We start from the raw sequence: 23,540 nt of genomic DNA on the forward strand, positions 1-23,540 counted from the left end.
TAAATTTCAATACATTTTAGACAGGGGGTACCAATGTGATCAGCCCCCAACAAAAACTGGATAATAAAGCTCTATTTGTTTCTTTGGTTGGCAACATTTCACATGTGTTGTCATAACTCATTTCTAGGGGGAATTAAGTGCATCCTGTGTTAATCTTCTGGAAGAGGACTCTTGAAAATTTGCATCTCATTTCCTTCAGACTTTTCTCCATATGCCTTTTCTTTTGCTACTTGTGACCAGGATCCTTTTTCTCCATAATTAATCATAACCATGAATGTGACTATATGCTGAGTCCTGTCTATCTTTTTAGTGAATCACCAAACCCTGGCTATGTGTGAAGACTTCTCAACACAGACCAATTGAATTAGGAACAAAAATGACTTCAGATTTGGATGGGTTGAGTTTGAAGTACTCTTTATCTTACTTGATCTGTTATTTATCCATTTCTTTGGTTCTCATTTGATCTTTCAATAGCACTAATGTTGACCATCCATTGCCTGGACACATGACTGGCTTTGCTTTTTATTGCACATTTGTCACCAGGTTTAGTTCTTATTCTCTCCTTCTGGCAAACTTGTAAGCACATGATTTGAGATTCCTGGGCCCTCTTCTTTCTTCGCAATATCCTCCCTACCTAGACATCCACTCTTATCCACATCTACAACTTCAATTACCTCCTATGTACAGTGGACTCACACATTTATAGCTTTGGCCTCTATCTTCCTCTCAGGCTCTAAAATTGGATGCTAAACAGGCTGCTTCTCTCAGGTAAATCAGAACTACCCCAAATGCTGGGTGACTCCAACATTCCTATTAAGTGCCTCACAGCACTTCCTCTTCACCTACACACTTTTTCACATTTTTTTCTCTTTAGTCTTAGTTAGCACATGGTGTGTCTTCTCTGTCCATGATTCATTTGAATCCTGGGTTCAGACAATAAGGCTTTACAACATACATCCTACTAGGCACTAGGAATATGAAGCTAGTTAACACATGGACCCAGTCTTCAAGGGCTTTATTAGCTAATTAATTATTGCAGACACGGAAATAAATAAGTATGATAAAGAAGGATAAATGTGAATAGAACAAAGTCAGGACATGTGATCAGCTCTCAAAAGAGGAAGCAATCAGATCTCCCATAAGATGGAGGAGAGGCTGCTTAAGCTGCATCATGAAAGCTCAATGGGTGTTCTCCATAAAGACAGAATGGATGAGAAGATGAAACACTCACTGCAGGGAGAGAGGGACATGTCAAAGTCACTATGCCTGTGAAACACCACAACAGAAAATGTCACAGGAACCAAACCAATTTAAAATGCAGGGTATTAATTTTCCTAAAACATCATTCATTTGAAAACCTAACTACCAGGAGAATCTAAGGAAATAAAAGAACTATTGTTTCTAGAGTTTTGCTGACTGAAGCAGGGTTTGAATGATGAAGTCTCTAGACAAGTCTGTCTCCATTAGCTCTCCTGAGAGCAGCTAGTACACACCCTTTCTTTCATGAGAGCAAGAGACCAGAGCCAGATTCAAGTTCCAGGAGACATGAGGGGAATGAGAGCAAAAAGGATTGTCAGGGAAATTCTTAAAAAGGAGGGAATTAGGATAAGGAAGCCAGTCAACGATCCCAATAGACAGGGAAAAATCTCTTCCCCAGATAAATCTGGGTGATTACTGAGTGGATGGAGGAGAGGCACTTGGGGAGTGTGTGCTTGACCACGTGCTTTTCAAGGTTGTCCAGAGGACAGTTAGCAGTTGCCATTTCAGGTGTTGGCTGCAACCATATCAGCATCAAGTCTTCCCAGAGTGAACGCCACAGTTACTACTCCAGGAAGTGTGGGTGGAGAATGACTGTCTGCTCATAGCATGGCATAGCACAGGGTCCACTCTACCTGGACCGGTGCATCCTTGCGCACAGACCAAGGACCGCCGCAGAGCAATCACAGAGATCCCCATCATCACCTCCACCACTGCTCAGGCTTGGCCATGTATTCACAGGAGGAATTTTAACCCAGGACTTTTTCTTCATGTGCAAAAAGGGGCCACCTGGAATTCTCCCTCTGCCCCAAAGGGTACCCAGACAGTCAAGTGGTAACAGATGTTCAGTGTAACAACTGTCAAGCATTTTCTATGGGTCAGTGGCTGCAGTAGTTACCACTGAGCATTTTAATGTTTACAAGACATGTTCCTTGCCCATCACAGAATACACACATCTTGGGAAATGGGCAATTTAACCAAAGTGTCATAATTAGCCTACTGTTAACAAACACAATGATCAAAGAGGAAATCTCCAATATGGATGTACACTCAGGGCAGAAAAAAGAAAATCAATAGGAATAAAGTGGTGGCAAATACGCTTGCCGAAGTCACTGATGACTTCAAAAGTGTAGATCTTATTGCATGATAAAGTTATATATATATATATATATATATAAATACAGTAATATAACATACAGTCTTTTTCTCCAGCCAATAAAAGTAGCTTTATTTATACACACTTACCTTTGTTTCCAGCCTTATAAATACTTTTTATGGTGTTGTGGCCTTAAAAAAACAAGAAAGAAAATATTTCCTGCAATTTCCCCAAAAGGTTCCATGTAAGGAAGGGAACTCAAGGAAGACAGAGTAATAGGAAATTAGACATGGAACTGCAGTTCACACCCAGCTGTTTAGCTTTTACTTTCTAGGCTATCACCATTATCTGCATTAGAGGATGATTTATCCAAAGTAGTTTAGACTAGCAAAGAGAGAACGACATCTATGGCCACAGGATTTTTTTGTTTTGGGTTTTTTATTTTTTATTTTTTATTTTTTGCTTTTTTAGGACCATACCCGTGGCATATGGAGGTTCCCAGCCTAGGGGTTGAATCAGAGCTGTAGCTGCTGGCCTACGCCACAGCCACAGTAATGCCAGATCCAAGCCGCATCTGCAACCTACACCACAGCTCACGGCAGTGCCAGATCCTTAACCCACTAAGTGAGGCCAGGGATTGAACCTGCATCCTCATGAATCTTAGATTCGTTTCCGCTGCACCACAATGGGGACTCCCGCAAGTTCTAATTTTTATAATTTCCCCACTTCAAAAAAGCCCATTGTTCAAAAAAAAATTAGTAATAATAATTCAAAAATCAAAACCCTTCTAATTTCTCTCCACCCATTGGTCTGGGTAGCAGAATGAGCAGGCTGGAATTAGATAAGTATTTCCAAATGGCCTTCACACTTGCTATTTTCCAAGACCCTTATGATAACTTTGGGATTTTCTATCTAAAATTGAAATATGAGGAGTTCCCATCATGGTGCAGTGGAAACGAATCCAACTAGGAATCATGAGGTTGCAGGTTCGATCATTGGCCTCACTCAGTGGGTTAAGAATCTGGTGTTGCCGTGAGCTGTGGTGTAGGCCAGCAGCTGCAACTCCGATTAGACCCCTAGCCTGGGAAACTCCATATGCCACAGGTGCGGCCCTAAAAAGACAAAAGCTCAAAATAATTATAATCATAAAATAAAATAAAATTGAAATATGATATGTGAATGCAGATAAATACCAATATGTCCAGAAATTAAATTTCACCTGTAAATTTATCCCACCCCTGTGCCACTTATCAAAGATTATTTAATTAAATAGTTTAATTCCAGTGCTTGAAGAAATGACTTGTTAATTAAGCTGGGGAAAATAATATATGCGGGCAACAGAAGATAATCAGACTGTCCGTCGGGCACAAATACATTGACTTGAAGAAACAGCACATTTAATCCTAAAATCACCAGTGCCCTGTTATCATTAGATTGTTCATTAATTCCATCAGCCATTAATCTGTCAGACAACACTCTGGCCTAGTAATAACCGCAACTATCTTTTGAGGGTTTATGCCACGTCAAGAGTGGCCCCAAGAACTTCAAAGGTATCACTCCTCAGATAATCTTCACAGCAACCCAATGGGATGGAACTATTCTGATTTCCACTTTATGTACAAGGAAACAGAGAATTCAGGAGGTTGAGCAACCTGTCCTGAGCTTGAAACTAACAAGTGGAGGTCCTGACGTCAACCTGGGCACCAGCCTCTGAGCCCCAAGCCCCGTCTGCTGTATCAGATTTGTGCCATCTGCTGGGCCCTGGTATCACTCTCTGGTAGGTTCTTTGTGATGGACCCTGGAGGCCCAGATTGGCAATTCTAAAAGGCCCCCCAGGAGCCCTAAGCATCTGGCCTGCTTTCTCCCTGCCCTGCACAGGGAGAGGGAGAGAAACCACTAGAAGAAAGAGATCAATTTTGGAGTTCCTGTCGTGGCTCAGTGGAAATGAATCTGGCCAGTACCCATAAGGACACAGGCACTATCCCTGGCCTCACTCAGCGGGTTAAGGATCAGGCATTGCTGTGGCTGTGGCGAAGGCCAGAAGCTACCGCTCTGATTCGACCACTAGCCTTGGAACCTCCGTATGCCGTGGGTGTGACCCTAAAAAGACCAAAAAAAAAAAAAAGAGAGAGAGAGAGAGAGAATGAGAGGCCATTTTTAACTTCCTCTCAGACTGCACAGTGTATTACAAATATGTAAAACATTATCAAACTCCATACCAACCCAATTCTCAGCATCAGCTGTGATAAAAACAAAGCATCACATGGAACAAGTTGGGTATTTAAGAGTCACTTTATTTCACAGCATCAAATACATCTTCCCAAACTGACAAAATTATTCTAAAAGCAAAATATAAAACATAATGATTTAATGCATTTTCTGCATTTGATATTTCAAATGATATCCTTTATTTTTCTTACACTATTGGTATAAATTTGCCAACTATTTTTAAGTCCTTCATTTTATAAAATTACAGCGATAATAGATGGTATGAGTTTTAATTTTATTTTCAGTATCCTATATGGCACAGTAAGATGTTGGCAACTTTAGGTGGATCACGAAAAGCAACTGTCGTAGTTGTCTTTAAACAAATCTGCAAAATCTGAAAGCCTAAAAAATGACTTAGTTTCGCTTCTGACTCCCCAGCAGCCGTCGCTCAGGTGGAGACTCTGAGGTCTCATTGCATGCTTTGGGTCAGACCTTTAAGGCCAGAGTGGAATCGCAAAGTCTTATTAAGACCTCAGCTCTGCCACCTTCTCGAAGCTGCAGGACGTATTGCCATAGGATTTTTCTCCTCTTCCTTTCTTTCTTTGAAATTGTTTTTATTCCTGGTCCAAAGTTTAGCTGGATGCATCGAAGTTCCCACACGAAAGGACTTTTCTTCTTCTTTTAATTGAAATACAGTTGATTTACTGTATTTCACCAGTTTCGGGTGTATAGCATACAGTGATTCAGTAAACGTACAGATTTCCTCCACTTAAAGTTATTACAAAATAATGACTGTATTTCCCTGGGCTGTACAGTATGCCTTTGTACCTTATCTATGTTGTATACGGCAGTTTGTATCTCTTGGTCCCCTTCCCCTTCTGGCCCCTCCCCCTTCCTTCTCCCCGCTGGTACCACTAGTTTGTTCTCCACACCCGTGAGTCTATTTCTGTTTTGTTATACATATTTTATGGTTTAGATTTCACATATAAGTGATAACACAGGGTATTTGTCTTTGTCTGACTTATTTCACTAAGCATGATATTCTCTAGGTCCCTCCGCATTGTTGCAAATTACAGAATTTTAGGGCTGAGTAATATTCCATTGTGTGTGTGAGTGTGTGTAATGTGTGTGTGTCTGTGTGTGTGTGTATACACATCACATCTTCTTTATCCATTCATCTGCTGATGGACACAGAGGTTGCTTCCATGTCGCGGCTATTGTAAATAATGCTACTATTAACATTGGGGTGCATGTATCTTTTCAAATTAGTGTTTTTTGTTTTCTTCAGATATATACTCAGGAGTGGAATTACTGAATCATATGTTTGTTCTTTTTTAGTTTTTTGAGGAACCTCCATACTGTTTTCCACCTTGGCTACACAAATTCACACTCCCACCAACAGCGTATAAGGGTCTCCTTTTCTCCATCCTTGCCAGCATTTGTTATTTGTGGTCTTTTTGAAGATAGCCATTCTGACAGGTGTGAAATGATATCTCATTACAGCAGTGCTTTTTGGATCTATCTCTCAAGGCAAAAGAAATAAAATCAAAAATAAATACATGGGACCTAATTAAACTTAAAGGCTTTTTTGCACAGCAAAGGAAGCCATCAGCAAAACAAAAAGGCAACCTACTGAATGAGGGGAAATACTTGCCAATGATATGACCAATAAGGGCTTAATATCCATAATATATAAACACCTCATACAGTCCAATATCAAAAAACAAAGCAACCAGATTAAAGCTTGGCAGAAGACCTGAAGAGTCATTTTTCAAAAAAAAAAAAAGACATATAGACGGCCCACAGGCTCATGAAAAGAGCTCAGTATCACTAGAGGATTTTTTTGTGAGAGAGGTAAAAATCCCCAACTTGGAGTCAAGAGATCTGGGCATAGATGCCAATCCACTCTGCCTGAGCCTCATTCAATCTCCCTCAACTTCTCACTTTCCATTTCTAAGTCAAAGTCTAAGATCTCTAAAGGCGATGCATTGATATTACCTTATATGTGACTCCATCAATTTCTCACATTCAAGTCAAATTAATCAATTTCAAGCAGAAGAACCTTATCCTTTGGACCTGAGTTTATTGGCACTTGCACAGTAATAGCACTTCCAAACATCTCCTTGTGTGTTAAAAGAGACAATATTTTGGGGGATGTGGCTCCTCTCTGATGCTATAAAGTCCGAAAAAGGGCATGAAGACTTACGTGTATAATGATGATTTTCTTTTTTTTTTTTTTTATGGCCACACCCATAGCATAGGAAGTTCCCAGGGAAGGGACTGACTCCTAAACCGCAACTGCAGCAATGCCAGATCCTTTACCCACTGCACCTGGCCAGGAATTGAACCTGCACCCTGCAGTGACCCAAGCTTTTGCAGTTAGATTCTTAACCTGCTGCACCACAGTGGGAACTCCTAACAATGCTTTTACAGACTTCAAGAAAGAGGAGATGTTTTGAAAATTAGGAGGCAGTTAGGCATCCTTTCCCTCCTCCTTTAGATCACAAATTCATGTGACTTCAGAAGTTAACGGGGCAGGTCAAATCAAGGTGGGAGAGGGCAGAAGCCAACAGGGAATGGTAAGGACCACAGTAAAGTGGAAAGGGGACGTCTTACTGAGAGGCACTCAAATTCAGATATCTTCTTTTTTTTTTCCCTAGGGCCACACCTGTGGCATATGGAAGTTCCCAGGCTAGGGGTCCAATCGGAGCTGCAGCGCCGGCCTACACCACAGCCACAGCAACACAGGATCCGAGCCACGTCTGCGACCTACACCTCAGCTAAAGGCAATGCCAGATCCTTAACCCACTGAGCGAGGCCAGGGATCAAACCCGCAACCTCATGGTTCCTAGTCAGGCTCGTTAACCACTGAGCCACAACGGGAACTCCCAAATTCAGATATCTTTACAATACTGTGCCAGCCAAACTGAATGAAGCTGTCACCTGAATTTAGTCCCTGTGCTGCCAGCTTGCAACTTCCAATCTGAAGAGATTGGTCCTTGAGAAAGGGTGTTGGTCCTTGGGAGACCCACCTGTGAGTTCGGCCCAACTGTCAGATAGGAAAGGCACAGCATGCAGGCACCCACAGAGGTGTGGGAGCCACAGAGGGTCTGTATTCTCACTGGTCCATCATCGAGTGTGAAGTCCCAGAGCCTTCCCCCACATCTGTTTCAGGCTTCATGGGGAGGAGGGTGACTGAGCACCATGGGTCAGCACTGACCATTCTGCTGACACTCCAAGGTGCCAGCCAGGACGCAATGTCTCAGGCATGAGGACTGCTCAGACAGCAGAAGGATGCATGCAAAAGGGGGGAGTGTGTGTGTGACGATTCCCCAAAAGTGAGTAGAAGTTCCCTTGAGATAGATTAGAAAAAAAGAGATTTTTTTTTTTATTAGAGTATAGTTGATTTCCAGTGTTGGGTCAATTTCCTACCATACAGCATAGTGACCCATCGTGGTCTGCTTAACAAGGGACACGCTGGAAAGAGTAGCAGGTAAGTCTTGTGGGAGAGAGTTTATGATGAACTTTCTGGAAAGGGTTTCCCCCCTTAACTGCTTTCTAGTAGACCTCGGGAGGCTGTCCTACTCACACCTAGGCATGTCCTTTCCATTCCTGCATGTTGGAATTCCCATCTTCAGTTACCCCATCGCCTCAGCAAGGATATGTGTACAGCCAGGTGTGGTGGCAACTCGGGGGGCTTGAGACACCAGGTTGGAAAAAAGAAGTGTCCGTGTCCCCCTCCCTGCTGCCGTCCCTCTGCTGAGCCCATAGGGAAAGCACCTGCACCCTATGCATCCGGGGCTGAGTGGGAACTCAGCCTCTCGGGAAGGGCAGACACGAGCAGGGAAGGACCCTTTCCTGCCTAGACAACTCTAGGAGGACAAGGACCTGGGTGTCAGGGAGCCAGCCATCTGCTGGAGGAAGTTGGCCTCTGAGAACCGTAGGAGGGAAAAGATGACCAGCCGAAAGATGCAGAGCAGGTTCAAATATGCATTAAATGTCCTGAAAGGGGGACCCAGTGGGGCTGCCGAGTAGAGAAGACATGGCGAGGTGTAGCTTAGAATAACAGATTTTCTTGCATTTGTGTCTTTATATGATTGCTAAAATGAGAACTCCAGATCTGTCTGTCTCCTTTTTCTGTAGTTATAACTGTTGAAGTCCATAAAAACTGTTCCCTCGCACATTTGGCTAGGAAACCCAGGCTTCACAGGAGCCGCACGGAACATTCCATCTCGTCCTAAAGCAAAACCTGTCACATCCCAACAGCACAGTCTTTCTCTCCTTCTATTTGTAATAAGTGTTGCCTTTCCTGGTGGGTTTTTAAAAATATTATTAAATAAAACCTTGCCAAATTTACTTTGCAGAAGTATCTTTTATGGAAAGCAGATGGAAAAAGCTAACTTAAAATGCAAATCATAACATTATAATGACTTCTTAATTTTAAAAGTTATAGCTACAACTTCCCAGGAGGGACTGGAAGAGACGGTGACAACAGCTGTGGAAGAAGCATCAGAAGTGGGAGGTGCCTGGAAAACAAAGAAAGGCTGCAGAGTGGCACAGATCACGAAGAATATTCCTTGTTCTTAGATGTGGCGGCCTGAGCACTCACGCATGTTCAATTCTGCAGCGTTTTTTCAGGGGAAGGAAAGGAACAGAGACACCCCCGACCTTCAGGAGACAGATTACTCCCCAACGTGTCTACACATGCCACGAGGTGTACAGAGTTCTAGAAAAACACATCTAATGTCCTCCCTCTGCACTTTCCACCAGCTCCTCAGACAGGAATATGAAACCACCATTCTCAGGTTCTCCAGATTCTAATGTATTTACTCAGATGTTAAACGCCTGAAATGAGTATTTAACAAAGAGGTTTCGTGCTATTCCCATAACCAGCATCTGCTGAAACCCACCATTCAAGAGGGGTGAACTCCTTTTTTTTTTTTTTTTCTTTTTTAGGGCCATACCTGCGGCATATGGAAGTTCTCAGGCAAAGGGTCTAATTGGAGCTTCAGCTGCCCGTCTACACCACAGCCACAGTCATCCCGGATCCAAACTGCAGCTGCGACCTACACCACAGCTCACAGCAGAGCCGGATCCTTAACCTACTGAGCGGGGCCAGGGATTGAACCTGTGTCCTCATGAATCCTAGTCGGGTTCTTACCCACTGAGCCACACTGCGAACACCCAAGGGTTGAACTCTTAAGCAGGTGCTTATTTTTGTAGAAAGTGATGGGGTTTTCTCCCCCAACTGTGTTTCCTACTATTAATGACCCCCTCCCCTTCCATCTTTCCTGGGATAGAAGAGATTTTAGAAATATTTTCAACTTACTGGTAAATTTTAATACTGCCCTTGTGAATAAAATTCAATATGTATGCAAATATATATCTTTCTCCCCTACGATTCTTTGTACTTTTTGAATAGCACGTCACCCCAGGTATTAAAATACACGCATCCAGGAACAGATCCTGTCATCAGTGGCGTCACATCTCCCACATGCTCTCAGGGCTGCCTGGCCTGTGTCACAGCATTAACTGCTGTCCTCTGGGTGAACGGCTGACACGCATTTGCTCTGAGCAGCCCTGGTCTCTATAGAGCCGACTGAAATTAAACAGCTGGAAGTATTTTCAGATTTCTGTCTGGGGACTGCTTAATATATCAGAACTCAGCATGAATTTCCCACTGAGATAAAAGTATAGAAGTTGTTTTTCCTTTTTCCTCTTTTTTTTTAAGGCCCCTCCATTCTCCCCCCAACACAGAACATCAATAGACTCCCATGTCTTTCAAGTTCTTATCATAGGTTAGAGAAAAGAAAAGGAGTCCTAAGCTCAGCTGTCCTTCTCCTCCAAATGGAAAGATGGATCAAAATCTCCCTGGGGGCAGAAAGCCGAGGAGGAGGGCATGCAATAGCTGCAGCCGCTCTTTCCTGCCCCCAGAGTTAGACACAGTGCCTTAAAAGGGCTCCACTGAAAGCCAGTGACGGGAGGCACTTTGACTGTCATGTGTGGGGAACACGAGCCCTTGGAGGCCCTCAGTCAACCCTTAGTTTCAGAAAACAAACACAGTCATTGCCACATCCTACCGTTCAGCAGAGAGTAGGATGTGACATGCAATGTTTCATCTTGAACCACATCCAGGGCATGAAGTTGCTGGAACACTGAGCACTTCCTTGCTATTTCTCCACTTTGGTGGACTTCCTACCAGATACCCCACCCCACCCCCAGCACCTCCCTGCACAAGACCCTGCCACGAAGTGTGATTCTAGGAACACCGATCAGGATCATCAGGTGGATTTCTCTCATTAGAGCCTTGAGCTACTTCAGCAGACTCAACATGCTTAAGCATCCAAACGGAACTGGAACATCTAACGGATAGACTCCAACAGCATTTGCATCTAGCCGACTCCAAAAACATTTGGACATGAACCAGGAAGCCTTGCAACCAAGCAGCACTGTCTGATGACTTAGACAATACAAGTCTTTCAAATCTATCTATCTGTCTTTAGTTTTGAGTCGTTTTTACTTAGGCCACATGGCTACATCATCTTTCTTGGTGTTAGTTACAGTGGGTTCTAGACACAGTAACTGCGTAAAGGGGAGGGACCCGAAGAGAAACTGAGGGTCCTGTGGATGCATTTTTACAGAAATCTTTGGAAACTAGAGATGCTCATCAACATCTTTCACAAAGAATAAAATTGAGCAAAACCTTGGAATGTTCTAGTGCCCCTGACCTGTGTCAACTAAGCTAAGCTAAAAGCACATTTCCCAGTGCTCCCATCCCTGTGTGGTCCTGGTAGTGCTGGCCACGAGGGGTATCTTGCATGAGATTTGGAGCGCAGAAGTGAAGTGGTGGCTTTGTCTTTTTTATGCTCTGAAGGTCCGTGAAGGGCTCGGCGCATGGGGACAGCTCACACACCTTGTCACTGCCTCGCTCACTCACCTTGATGATAACCACAGCCCCTCCAGTCTTCAGAAAACACAGTCATCACCACATCCCACCATTCAGCAGAGAGTAGGGCGAGATAGAAAATGTCTCTTCTTGAACCGCATCCAGGGCGTGAAGTTGCTGGAACATTGACTGCTTCCTCACTATTTCTCCACTCCTGTAGCCCCTCCAGGATCCACCAGCAGGAAGAGACGGGGATAAAGTGAGTGAGGCACTTGCCTTGGGACACTCAATTTAAGGTGACATCAAAAAGTCAATAATCAAGATAGTGTATTAATGTGCTTTTTAAAAAAAATGAATGCAGAAAAAGATATGGTGAACAAATTATCACAATATTAAACAGAAGGAGGGGTCACAGTGTGGGAATGAGCCATATTTCAGTATGAGGCAAAAGGAAACATCAGAAATACTGATCTTGGAGTTCCCGTCGTGGCGCAGTGGTTAATGAATCCGACTAGGAACCATGAGGTTGCGGGTTTGGTCTCTGCCCTTGCTCAGTGGGTTAATGATCCGGCGTTGCCATGAGCTGTGGTGTAGGTTGCAGACGCGGCTCGGATCCTACGTTGCTGTGGCTCTGGTGTAGGCCGGAGACTACAGCTCCGATTCGACCCCTAGCTTGGGAACCTCCATATGCCGTGGGAGAGGCCCAAGAAATAGCAAAAAGACCAAAAAAAAAAGAAAAGAAAAGAAAAGAAAAGAAATACTGATCTCGCAAGCCGTGAGGTCTCCTACAGCTTGTTCAAAGCCTGGGTCCAGCACACGAACACCTGTGTAGCAGAGGGCATCTCCATTCATGGCATTGATGGAAACAGGTGGTAACATCTGCAAATTCCACCTTACCCCCCATTTGTCCAGATCTTCATCCTTGGGTGTCCCAGTCTGTCAATACTCCCTTCAATATCCAGATGTCATTCTGCTGGACCCAGAGAAACTTCATGCTCAGCCCTCAATGCATAAACCAGATACTATGGCAACGAGCCGCACAGAGGCTCTAGCAACAGCCCCATACTCTGCATCGCTGTTGTGGTTCCGCTTCTTTGACTGATAAAGGCATGAATACTGTATACGAACTAGATTATGTCAACTAGGAATACAACACAAGTTCCAGGTGTGGTGAAGTCAAATTTTACAGAGAAACATCTACAGCTTTTTCTTGGTTGGTACAAGCCATCTCTTAGACCTGGTCAAGATGTTGTCTGGTGCGTTCTTTTGCTAAATGACCAAAGGCTTCTTATCAATGGAGCCTACTGGTTATATCCCTTAGAAAATAGAAAACTCAGATGTCCCTGTGTCTCTACCAGGACAGAAGTATTCCTCTTCCAGCTTAGTTTGGTTTTTTCTTTATCAGCAATAAAGACAAAGCCATAGTCCTTGGAAGAAGGCATAGAACATGGTTAATAAACTCAAATTCCACAAACCTGAACCCCCTTGGAGGAAGGTATTGTTATGTTGCAAAGTTCAGTTATACTTAAAATACAATTAAAAGAGAAAATTGTTTATCTTCTTTAAGGATTTTTGTGAGGGTTCCAAGCTATGAAACCATGGATCCATCTCTGAGTAATCCTGACATTGTTATGAGTCTTAGAGCTGGTTAAGGAGGACAGACTAGGCTCATGATCATGAAAAAACTCTCACACAATCTTTGGGGAAGACACCAGATTTTTTAATGGAATTTGGACTCAGCTGGATAAACTACAGTTGATGCAAATCCTTGCTCCTAAGATTTGCTATGAGAAGAACCAGGACACAAAGAGGCAGACACCCAAAGACAGCTGTTGAAGCTTAGAGACTTCACTGTCAAGGGAACCATTCTCGACACATCTAGACCAGGGTTTCTCCATCTCAGCACGATTGATATCTTTGTGGGAGAGCTCTTAGGCGGGTGGGGGCTCTTCTACACACTGTAGGATATTGAGCAGTACCCCTAGCTTCCACCAGCCCCACCTTCCCCAGTGATGCAACCAAATGTAACTCTAGACATTGCCGAATGTCTGGACAAAACTGCCCTCGATAGAACCACTGGTGTAGATGACAATACCGTCTCCTAGCTACCAGGGCCGATGCTGGGGTAGCAAAGCCAGAAATGAAGACCAGCCCAAGGGTGGATATGGAGAGTTCAGAGGCAGATATGGATGAAGGCTGCCTACAGAATAAAGGCAGATTGGAGACAAGGAGGGGCTGACACCAAGTCCATCACCAGGATACCATTTGCCAGAGAAGAGTCAAGTCAAGCTCAAAGGAGGGACAAACCAGAACCTGGCACCATATTTCACGCTGATGTGGTAGACACTGCGTACTTGGTAACAGATTGAAGAGACTGAGTTCTTGAGAACATAGTACTAATATCTAAGGCCAAAGTTTCTCAGCCCTTACAAGTAAAATCGATTGAGTCAGCTAGCTATTGTTTTGTAACAAGCTACACAAAAAGTATTTTTATTTCCCTTGAGTCTGTGCGTCACCTGGGGGTTAGTCCTTCTGGTCCTGGCTCGCCAGTTCCGAGGCTCTTAGGCTTTTCATGCTTGGGAAAAACATAGTGGCATACCTAATGTGATACCTTTTAATCTTAATTGTTTCACTATGTAACATAAATCACTATTATGGATTACTCAGGTATCATTCCAGAGGAATCATAATGGCCAGATTCTATTTGTCTTGTCACCCCCAACCATTATTATGCTGTCAGCCTGGCAATCAATAATAGTCACTCTCGCCAGCTCTAATTTCTCTGTCTCAGCTAATAACCCTTATTTAAACGTTAGCTCCAAATAACTTTGACCTTTTTCCAGGAAGTAGCTGGATGTTAAAAAAAAAAAAAAAAATTTGGATGTCCAAGAAAAAAAAAATCCTTTCTTTTTCCACATTCCCTTTCACTCAAATTGTGCTTTTTGTTGTGATAAAACATGGGCCCTTCTACACACACACACACACACACACACACACACACACACACACACAAACAGCTTTGCTTTTTAAAACTGACATTCACCCTCAGTCCTAAATAGTAGTTCACCAGTTGTAACACCAGTGAACAATGGCAACAAAACAACTAGCATATATTGAGTACCTACTGTGTACCAGGCACAGAGACTATACATGGATAATTCTTTTCATCTTCACAATGACTATTTTTTACAAAAAAAGAAACTAAGGTACCAAAAGGATAAATGCTTCACCAAAGTTTGCTCCACTGATATGAGGGCTGAGACTCAAATCTCATCAGTCCCATCCTGAGCCCGTGATTCTATCCTTACTCTGCTGCCTCTCCAATGTTGAATAAATTATAAACATTCAATGGAATTTTTATTTGTTTTTTATGGCCGCACCCATGGCATATGGAAGTTCCTAGATCAAGGACTGAATCCAAGCCACAGCTGTGACCTATGCCACAGCTGTGGAGATGCTGGCTCCTTAACCCACTGCACCAGATGGCGGATCAAACCCGCCCCTCCACAGTGACCAAAGCCACTGCAGTTGGTTCAACCCACTGTGCCACACCAGAAACTCCAAAATTTTAATTTTTTGACAATAATTATGAAGTTACCATTTCTCTTTTTTAAGAAAAGCTAAATATAAGTGCAGTCATTTGCTTAAAAATACAAGATTTGCAATGACTTTGATATTCCAAGACTGCTGACTTGGCTAACTGGAGAATATTAATTCTTTCATTTGCTTTATGTAGATATCACTGTAGGGGACGCACAGATTATTTAGTGTAATGGAATCCAATCTCCTGCTATAATACACCATAACTTTGTTTCTGCAACATTGCTCTGACTCTGAGCAAACATTTTTCAGTTATGTGGTGCTGTTAAATTTGGATGCGTGAAGAAATGGAACTAGAAAGGGTATAAGTCAGGGGGACAAAGAAGCTAAAGTATGAGAAGGAGCAGTTTCATCAATAGTTGTATACAGCATCCAATTAATGTAAATGCACCCTTTAAGAGAAAAAGAAGGATTAATCAACTAAAAATGAATGTGGGAGAAGAACATGTGTCACTAAGTCAGAACAGCTGGGGTGGGGGAGGGGTGACGTGGCAGCAAACTGGTCTTGGGAGGAAGGGACTCACTGGTACGATAAGTGCATATAAAATATAAAACAGGGAGTTCCCACTGTGGCACAGCGGTAATGTACCCGACTAGGATCCATGAGGATGAATGGATGCTGACCTCGCTCATTGGGTTAAGGATGCAGCATTGCCGTGAGTTGTGGTGTAGGTCCCAGATGCGGCTAAGATCTGGCGTTGCTGTGGCTGTGGTGTAGGCTGGCAGCTGCAGCTCTGATTCAGCCCCTAGCCTGGGAACTTCTATATACTGTGGGGCAGCCCTAAAAAGACAAAAATAAAAAATAAAATAATACATAAAATACAAAGTCAAACTCTTTTTAACAAAACTAGCAAAGTGGTCGTTTGACAATCCATTTGCAAATAAAGATAGTACTTTGGGCAAGAAACATTAATAAAATTATTAGCAATATCAAAGAACTGGTTTCTCATAGAGAAATCATATTAGGGAAACTGAGGATGGTACACTTTTTTTTTTACTAACTTAAATATATAGCATTACTTACATTTTTGAAATAAGTTATTGCAGTTGAACACACAGATGGAGGCCCTATGTGTGCATTTCGACGATTACCAAGAAGTAAAACATCCATATAACCATCACCTAGGTCAAGAAATAGAACACTTCCGCACCCCAGAAGCCCCTTTAAGCCTCCTCCCAATTACCACCTCTCAATTTTCCCCCAAATGCAACAATTCTCCTCGCCATTAACACCAAAGTTTCTCTTTTTCTTAAGCTTTACGCAATGTGGTGAATCTCACTGCCCAATATCCTTTTCTAACTTCTTTCTTTTCACATTATGTTTGTGAGGTTTAGCCATGTTGTTTCATTCTGCAGTTTTTCACTGATTTTCATGGCTATGTTGAAGTTTATTGCATTGTTGCATTGCATTGTTGAATTTACCAAAATCTATCCATTCCACTATTAATGGACATTAGGGTGGCTGCCTGTTTAGGACAATTATGTCCAATGCCACTGGGGACTTTCTCACACACGTGTGCATGACTGTTGGGGTGAAATTGCTGGCGCATAAAGTATATGTGTGTTCACCTGAGTAGAACGGTTTTGCAAAGTAATGGAAACAATTTAGACTCTATCAGTAGGAAGGGGAGTTTCTGTTGTCCATATCTAGCATCGCTTTTATTTTAACGGAAAGGTAACTTGGTCACACCATGTACTAATGGTCACAAGCAGTGGTTTAAGTCCCAGCAAACCTAATCTTGTCTTTCCCAGTTTCAAAAGCACAAAGAAATTCAAATCCCTTTCTCTCCGCTTCCCCTACCACAGTGGGTCACTCCACAGACGCTGATCATACACATGCTGCCTTTGTCATCCCCCACACTCGTCACATAAGGCTTGTCCAGCACCTGCACATCAGCGGTGGTGGCCCTACTCCTCCCTGGATCACCTGTCATCATTTACTCACTTGCTCCAAATAACAATCGTTTATGCAGCATTGACTGTGTGCTTGTCACTGAGCTCGCACTAGGGATAAAAGGTGATTAAGACCTGGACTCTGTCCTGAAGAGCTCACAGTCCAGCAGGGAAAAGAGGTATGAAAATGAACAAATGTTATAAACTGTAACAAGCATAACTAAGGAAATAGAAAAATTTACGGTCCTAACACTGGCATCAAAAGAAAGGAAGAAGGAGGAGGAGGAGGGGGAAGAAGAGGAGGAAGGAAGGAAGGAAGGAAGGAAGGAAGGAAGGAAGGAAGGAAGGAAGGAAGGTAGGTTGGTTGGTTTGCCTGAAAAGAAAAGACAATGGATCAAACTTTGGGCAGAACTTTGAAAAACTAATTAGGAGTGCTCCAGGATAGGGGTTAGGATTCAAGCTATCTAGCCAGGATGCAGGAGTAGAAGCTGAAGAAAGGAAACGGCCCACCACCCTCGACCTATCCTAAGTAGATCAGCATAGCTGGGGCTTAGACAAAGCTGGATGGTCCAGAGAGACTCAGAGACGTGACCCATAACGTCTGAGTCTCCCACTCTCCACTCCTACAGTGACCTCGATCCACCCAGAACGCCCTTCCTTCTCCAGTGGCCCTTCCTCCTTCCCCTCTTCCCACCGGGGGCAGCCTCTTCCACCTGCTGCAGGTGTGGATGCATGATGCTGAGATCCCCCCATGGTCTTCCTTTTCTCCCTCTTTCTCTAGATCTACTGACAAAGGGTAAACAGTAACTGAAAAATGGATTTAAAATCTCCCAAAAAAGGATTCAATTTTGCCTGCATTTCCTCTACTGAGTCGCTTCCCCAAAGCCCAGAGGATTCTTAGTGCTCTGTCAGTTCTAAAGCACCTGAGCAATAGCAACAGGCTGCTGCTGTCCTAAACCTTCCACATTCACGATGGATTATTTTGAAAATGAATCAATGCACAATGTGTGCGTGGAGAGCCTCGTGTGCAAGGCATGCAAGTTGCTGGACAAACACTTCACAGGGAGGACCTGGCGTGACACGCAGGTGCTGAGAGGACTCGCTGCCACCTCCCCCGCAATGGTCCCAGATCTCACCAGCCTACGGTCTGATTGAGGAAATGACAAGACTCAGAGTGGCAGGAATGAACCCCAAATTACACCCGATACAAATGCACCAAGGAAACATCCATGGTGCTCACCGTATGCAACAGGAAGGACCTGGAAGGGATACAGGGAGCCTCTTCTGAGGTCACAGAGCCTGACTCCACTGAAAGAAGAACATCCATCTTCAACTAGGTGGAGCTGAGGGAAGGGAGAGGCACGTGGATCGTGGGAAAGAAAGCAGGGGCCACGCCAACGTGGCGGCGGGAGGGCGGCACCTCCGAGGACGTGAACACAGACAGGTGCGGCCAAAGGGAAGAGGCGCTGGGGGAATGCTTCTGGGATGAAGAGGGAGGAGCCCATGAAAGACCAGCTACGCAGAAGCTTGAAGCTCAGCTGGAGAATTTTCGACCTGAGTTTGCACCTCTGATAATGGCTCAGTAGCTCCTATGGGGTCAACCTCCCCTCAAATTATAAAAAAAACTCCCTTGGACTTTGAAAAAAAAATAATAAAACCTCCAAACTTGAGACCCGAAGGTGCTGGAGATGACTCAGGCAGGCAGATACCAGAGGGGCAGTGGTACTTGAAAAAGGGACAGGAGCTGGGTCAGTTTCTTGCTTGTGTCCTTTGCCCCGAGGACAGGCCAAGCAGATGAAACTCTGCAGTCTGACTGGACTGAAGACAGAAGGACAGAAACGGAGCGACCCCAGCAGCTGGAAACCAAGGGTGGTTATCTGGCAGGACAGAGCCCTAAATTCTATGCATGAACTGCCTGCATCTCTGGCTGACTCAGGACCATTCAGGCCCAGCTACAGCTCCAAGAACCAGACTCAGAGTTCTGGGCTCTGCCAGGAAATCAGTCTCCACTCTGAGTTAAGGCGCTAGGCTTACAGCTTGAATTAAATCATGACAGTGGGTCTTCTGGGTCACAGCTTTTTGGTAGGAGGGTGGCCTGCATGACCATTTGGTATTCTTGCATTTTCCAGGGGTGATTCTGATTTCATTGTGTGGAACAGACTGTGTTGGGGCAACAGTGGAGGCAAAGAGGCCTTAGGAGGCAGCTGCCGAGAGTCTCCACGAGAGGGGATGGTGCCTCGGGCGGGACAGGAGGAGGTGCGGGGTCTGAGAAGTGGACATGGGGTCACCAGAATGCTGGATGGAGTTACACAAGGCTGAGGCCGCCTGAGGGCAGAAGGCCTCCGAGGTTAGACTAGACAGTCAGCAGTGATGTTCACGGCAACACACAAGGCAGGAAGAAGACAGACTTGGGGAGGAGTCTGACAGGTGCTTTCAGACACGTGGAGTATGAGGGATAGCTGAGCTGTCCAGCAGAAACGCCAACTTGGCTGTTTAATATGGGAGCCAGAGAAAAGTCAGAGCTTAAGATGGAAATTTGTGAGACAAGTGGGTTTCGGGATAACGAAGCCGCGGGTACAGGCGAGACTTCTAAAGGATAGACTATGGGGTAGGGGAGTTCCCGTCGTGGCGCAGTGGTTAACGAATCCGACTAGGAACCATGAGGTTGCGGGTTCGGTCCCTGCCCTTGCTCAGTGGGTTAATGATCCGGCGTTGCCGTGAGCTGTGGTGTAGGTTGCAGACGCGGCTCGGATCTCGCGTTGCTGTGGCTCTGGCGTAGGCCGGTGGCTGCAGCTCCGATTAGACCCCTAGCCTGGGAACCTCCATATGCCGCAGGAGCGGCCCAAGAAATAGCAACAACAACAACAACAACAACAACAAAAAGAATATGGGGTAGAAAGCAAAAGGGACCTGAGATCCAGTCTTCAGAAATCCCACAGTTTCATGGCCAAGTTGAGCTGGATATGCTTGCAGAGGATTTGGAGACAGCAAAGCCAAAAGAAACAGAAGTTCTGCTCGAAAGGCAGTTCCAAGGTGGCTAAGGGCGCAAAACCCCTAACCCACTAGTATCCCCATAAACTCGCCCCGGCCTGTTCTAAGATTTGACCCTCAAATGCACCTCCAAACCTAATCTTCCTGGGCTCTGAGGAACCCATGCCCTCCTGACATCCAAGAGCCCGTGACTTCAGTACATCCTGCCGTGTTCTCACCCTCCGTCCATTCCTACCTGGTGTCTGTTCAGAGCCGCGTCCTCCTCCCGCAGGGCTCACGCTGTCAGCCCAAGATGATAAAGAGTATCACACTGTCACCTGGAAGCCTTATTTGAGAGTCTGATCTGTTCCCTTAAAAGAGACATAAAGAAAAAAAAAATGTTTGGCGTGAACAAGACTGAGAGTCTGAAAAATTTAACATTTAAACATGTGAGAGTCCACAAGAAAGAATTGTTTTTAGTTGGCTTTGCTTTACTGAGTTTTTTGTGGTTTTTGTTTTTGAGGGTTTTTTTTCCTTTGACCAATTCAAGTTTATTTTATTTTATTCTCTTTACGTCCACACCTGAGGCCTATGGAAGTTCCCAGGTAAGGGGTTGAATGCAAGCTGCGCTGCCGCCCTACGCCACAGCCACAGCAACACTGGATCCGAGCTGCACCTGTGACCTATGCCACAGCTTGTGGCAGTGCCGGATCCTTAACCCACTGAGTGAGGCCAGGGATCGAACCTGCGTCCTCACAGACATGATGTCAGGTTCTTAACCCACTGAGCTACAACAGGAACTCGTGAACAATTCAAAGTTTAAATGACTGACCTGGTAAAATTGCCTGTCTGGTTTTGAGGGCCACTGTGACCTACATGTAACCACCTATAAGCCTCAACACAGGATTCCAAAAATAAGAAACAACCGCACATGGAGAGAAGAAACACAGAGGTGCAAAATCGTAACCAAAAGTCAATTATACAGGGTTTGCCTGGAACCTGGCTCTTCCCCGTCAACGTCCCTTCTGGGGCATCAGCTGTGGCTCCTCCCATGACCTCAACCACCCTCCGAATGTCATCCAAGCATCTCTTGAGGCCCCATGACGCTCTCAAGGGGCCACGAAGTCAAAGCTATTTCTCTACCAGTATTAAGTCAATATTTGACTTTTCGTGCCCTTTTTTTTAAATGCCTTTTTTTTTTTAATGCCTTCGCTAGTCTTTAGTGGAGTTTTGATGCAGTGTCAAAGAACAGCCACAGTTATCTGGTGGGGGAAAACAACATTAAAACCCCTCCTTTCTCCAGTGACATATCTGAAAAACAACCAATTGCCAAGACTGAACACAGAAGCAGATGTGAGAAGGCAGCTGTCTTCCATCAAAGAGATGGAAAAAGAATGTAAAGCAATGCCAATCTCTCACCAAATTTCTTTTGTTTTGGAGCCTATTGTTATTTTTCATAGAAATATGGTATGTACGTGGTCATGTAACAGAGGTATCATTAATATCTTTAATGAGTTATTAAGTAAATATTTTAAAAATTAATTTTGAAAACAGTACACTTTGCTAGATATAACACACACAGATAAGCTCTCTGGGGGCAGGGCCAGGGGAACTCTGGCCCCACCCACAGGTACGGGTCCAGAAGGGACTGGAGAGGCTCAGCTTGGGCCCTGCTGCCACTAGGCCCCAGTCACTCTCCAAGTGCACTTATTTCTGTGTGGCTGCTGTCTTTGCAGAATCCAAGAGCCAAACTGGGCAAGAGCCCACACCCCATGGTGTCACCACCGGCTCATCTAGAACGCTAACACGCACCTCTTCCCCTGCAGATAGGAACCTGGAAAACAGATAGTAGACCAAGGCTCACATTCAGCCCGGACCCACCAGCACAGCTGGACCAATTACTAAAATATGAAAGCAACTCCTTGTGGCTCAGGAGTTCCCATTGTGGCTCAGTGGTAACGAACCCAACTAGTATCCATAAGGATGAGAGTTCAATTCCTGGACTCACTCAGTAGGTTAAGGATCCCACACTTCTGTGGCTGTGGCTGGCAGCTGTAGCTCCGATTCGATCCCTGGCCTGGGAACTTCCAAATGACACAGATGCAGCCCTAAAAAGAAAAGAAAAAAAATATTAAAGAATGTCCATAACCCAACATCCAGAGCATTCCTCCCCAAGAGCCCCACAGGCAGAGCACTAGCATCTGCCAACAAAAAAGGGAGAACCTGGAGAGCCAGCTCCAGCATATCCCACCTCACCCCCTGTGGCTTCCCCAGGACCCCGAGGTCTGCCTACCCTCCTAGTCCACCCCATGGTGGCCTGGTTGTTCCACCTGGAGGACCACCGCCCATCAGAACCCATGTGGTCCCAACACGCACACTCCTTCTCCATCTTCTCCCTCAGTCCTTCTCCCCACAAAACTCCGACCCAGCGGAGTCAGCTTTCCGGATTTTCCTTCCTCTCCGTCATCTCACCTGCCTCCTCCAAGGCAACCAGCCTCTTGACCTAGATTTCAAAGCAGGAGGGCCATCCTCGTAGACAGGCTGTGGAAGGCGCCCTGATCTGGGTGCCCCAGCCGTGGTCTTTGAAATGCTACATGAATTTGAATGTGCCGAAGGCTCCAAATGACTCTTCTTCCCCTACCAAGACCCAACAGCCTCATTGCTTGTTTCTCAAGCTTTGGAGAACTCTTGCTTGCAATACTTGCCAGACATTGCCATGTTTTTCTTCCCACTCCTTTCTTTCCAATTGCATCACTGATAAGCCAGTGGGTTTTAGACTTCACTGAATATTAGAGTCACTGGGGGAAACTGGAGAAAATGCTGGTGCCCAGGGTGAGCCTCATACATATGTGCCAACCTCAGGGAGATACCCAGGTATTGGCAGTGTTTAAAGCTTCCCAGAGATGCCAATATACAGCTAAGACAGGGAACCAGTGGTCTAGGCTAGAAATCTACTGCCTATCTTCTCCCTGACTCCCTGCCCTGGGCACCCCACCACCACTCCATATCTAGAAGTGCCTGGGAAAGTGTCTTCTTTACCCTTTCTTTCCATTGGAAGCGCCCCTCCCTGGTGGCTGGGCCAGTGGGAGCAGGGTTTGGGCAAGACCAGAGTCTTACCTTCAAGACAGACCTTCTCCAGAAGACTAAAGCTCTTTTCTATTCCCTTCTCTCTTTAGATGATAAGGAATAAACTGATCAAGGAGCCCTGCATCCACTTATCCTGTGGTCAATCCCAGGAGTGTGCAGGGCAGGCCTGATCACGGATTGTGCACCAGCCAAGGTCGTGTGACCCACATCGGAATCACCTAGGCATTTTTTTATCTATTAATTTATTTTAATTTTATGGCCGCACCTGAGGCACATGGAAGTTCCCAGACCAGGGATTAAATCCGAGCCACAGCTGGGACCTTCATCCCAGCTGTGGCAATACTAGATCCTTTAACCCACTGAGTCAGGCCAAGGATCAAATCTGCACCTCTGCAGCAAGCGCCCTGAACCGCTGCAGTAGGATTCTTAACCCACTGCACCACGGTGGCAACGCCACCGAGGCATCTTTTAGGAAAGCTGGTCTCTGCACCTCTACCCAGACAAGGTCCATCAGACTCTCTGGAATGGGGCCCAGGGAGCAGT

General features: G+C 44.9%; 1 protein-coding gene across 1 annotated transcript in view; it reads right to left on the reverse strand.

The window, feature by feature from the left end:
• Positions 1-23,540, reverse strand: part of ATPSCKMT (ATP synthase c subunit lysine N-methyltransferase) — a 419,223-nt gene that overhangs the window by 131,600 nt on the left and 264,083 nt on the right. Inside the window, exon 6 of the transcript XR_007133449.1 lies at positions 20,167-20,281. The gene's annotated coding sequence lies outside the window, so the exon portion shown is untranslated. The remainder of the gene's footprint in view (positions 1-20,166; positions 20,282-23,540) is intronic.

The sequence above is a fragment of the Phacochoerus africanus genome, chromosome 1 (genome assembly GCF_016906955.1).
Source record: "Phacochoerus africanus isolate WHEZ1 chromosome 1, ROS_Pafr_v1, whole genome shotgun sequence".
In the NCBI taxonomy this organism is placed as follows: domain Eukaryota; kingdom Metazoa; phylum Chordata; class Mammalia; order Artiodactyla; family Suidae; genus Phacochoerus; species Phacochoerus africanus.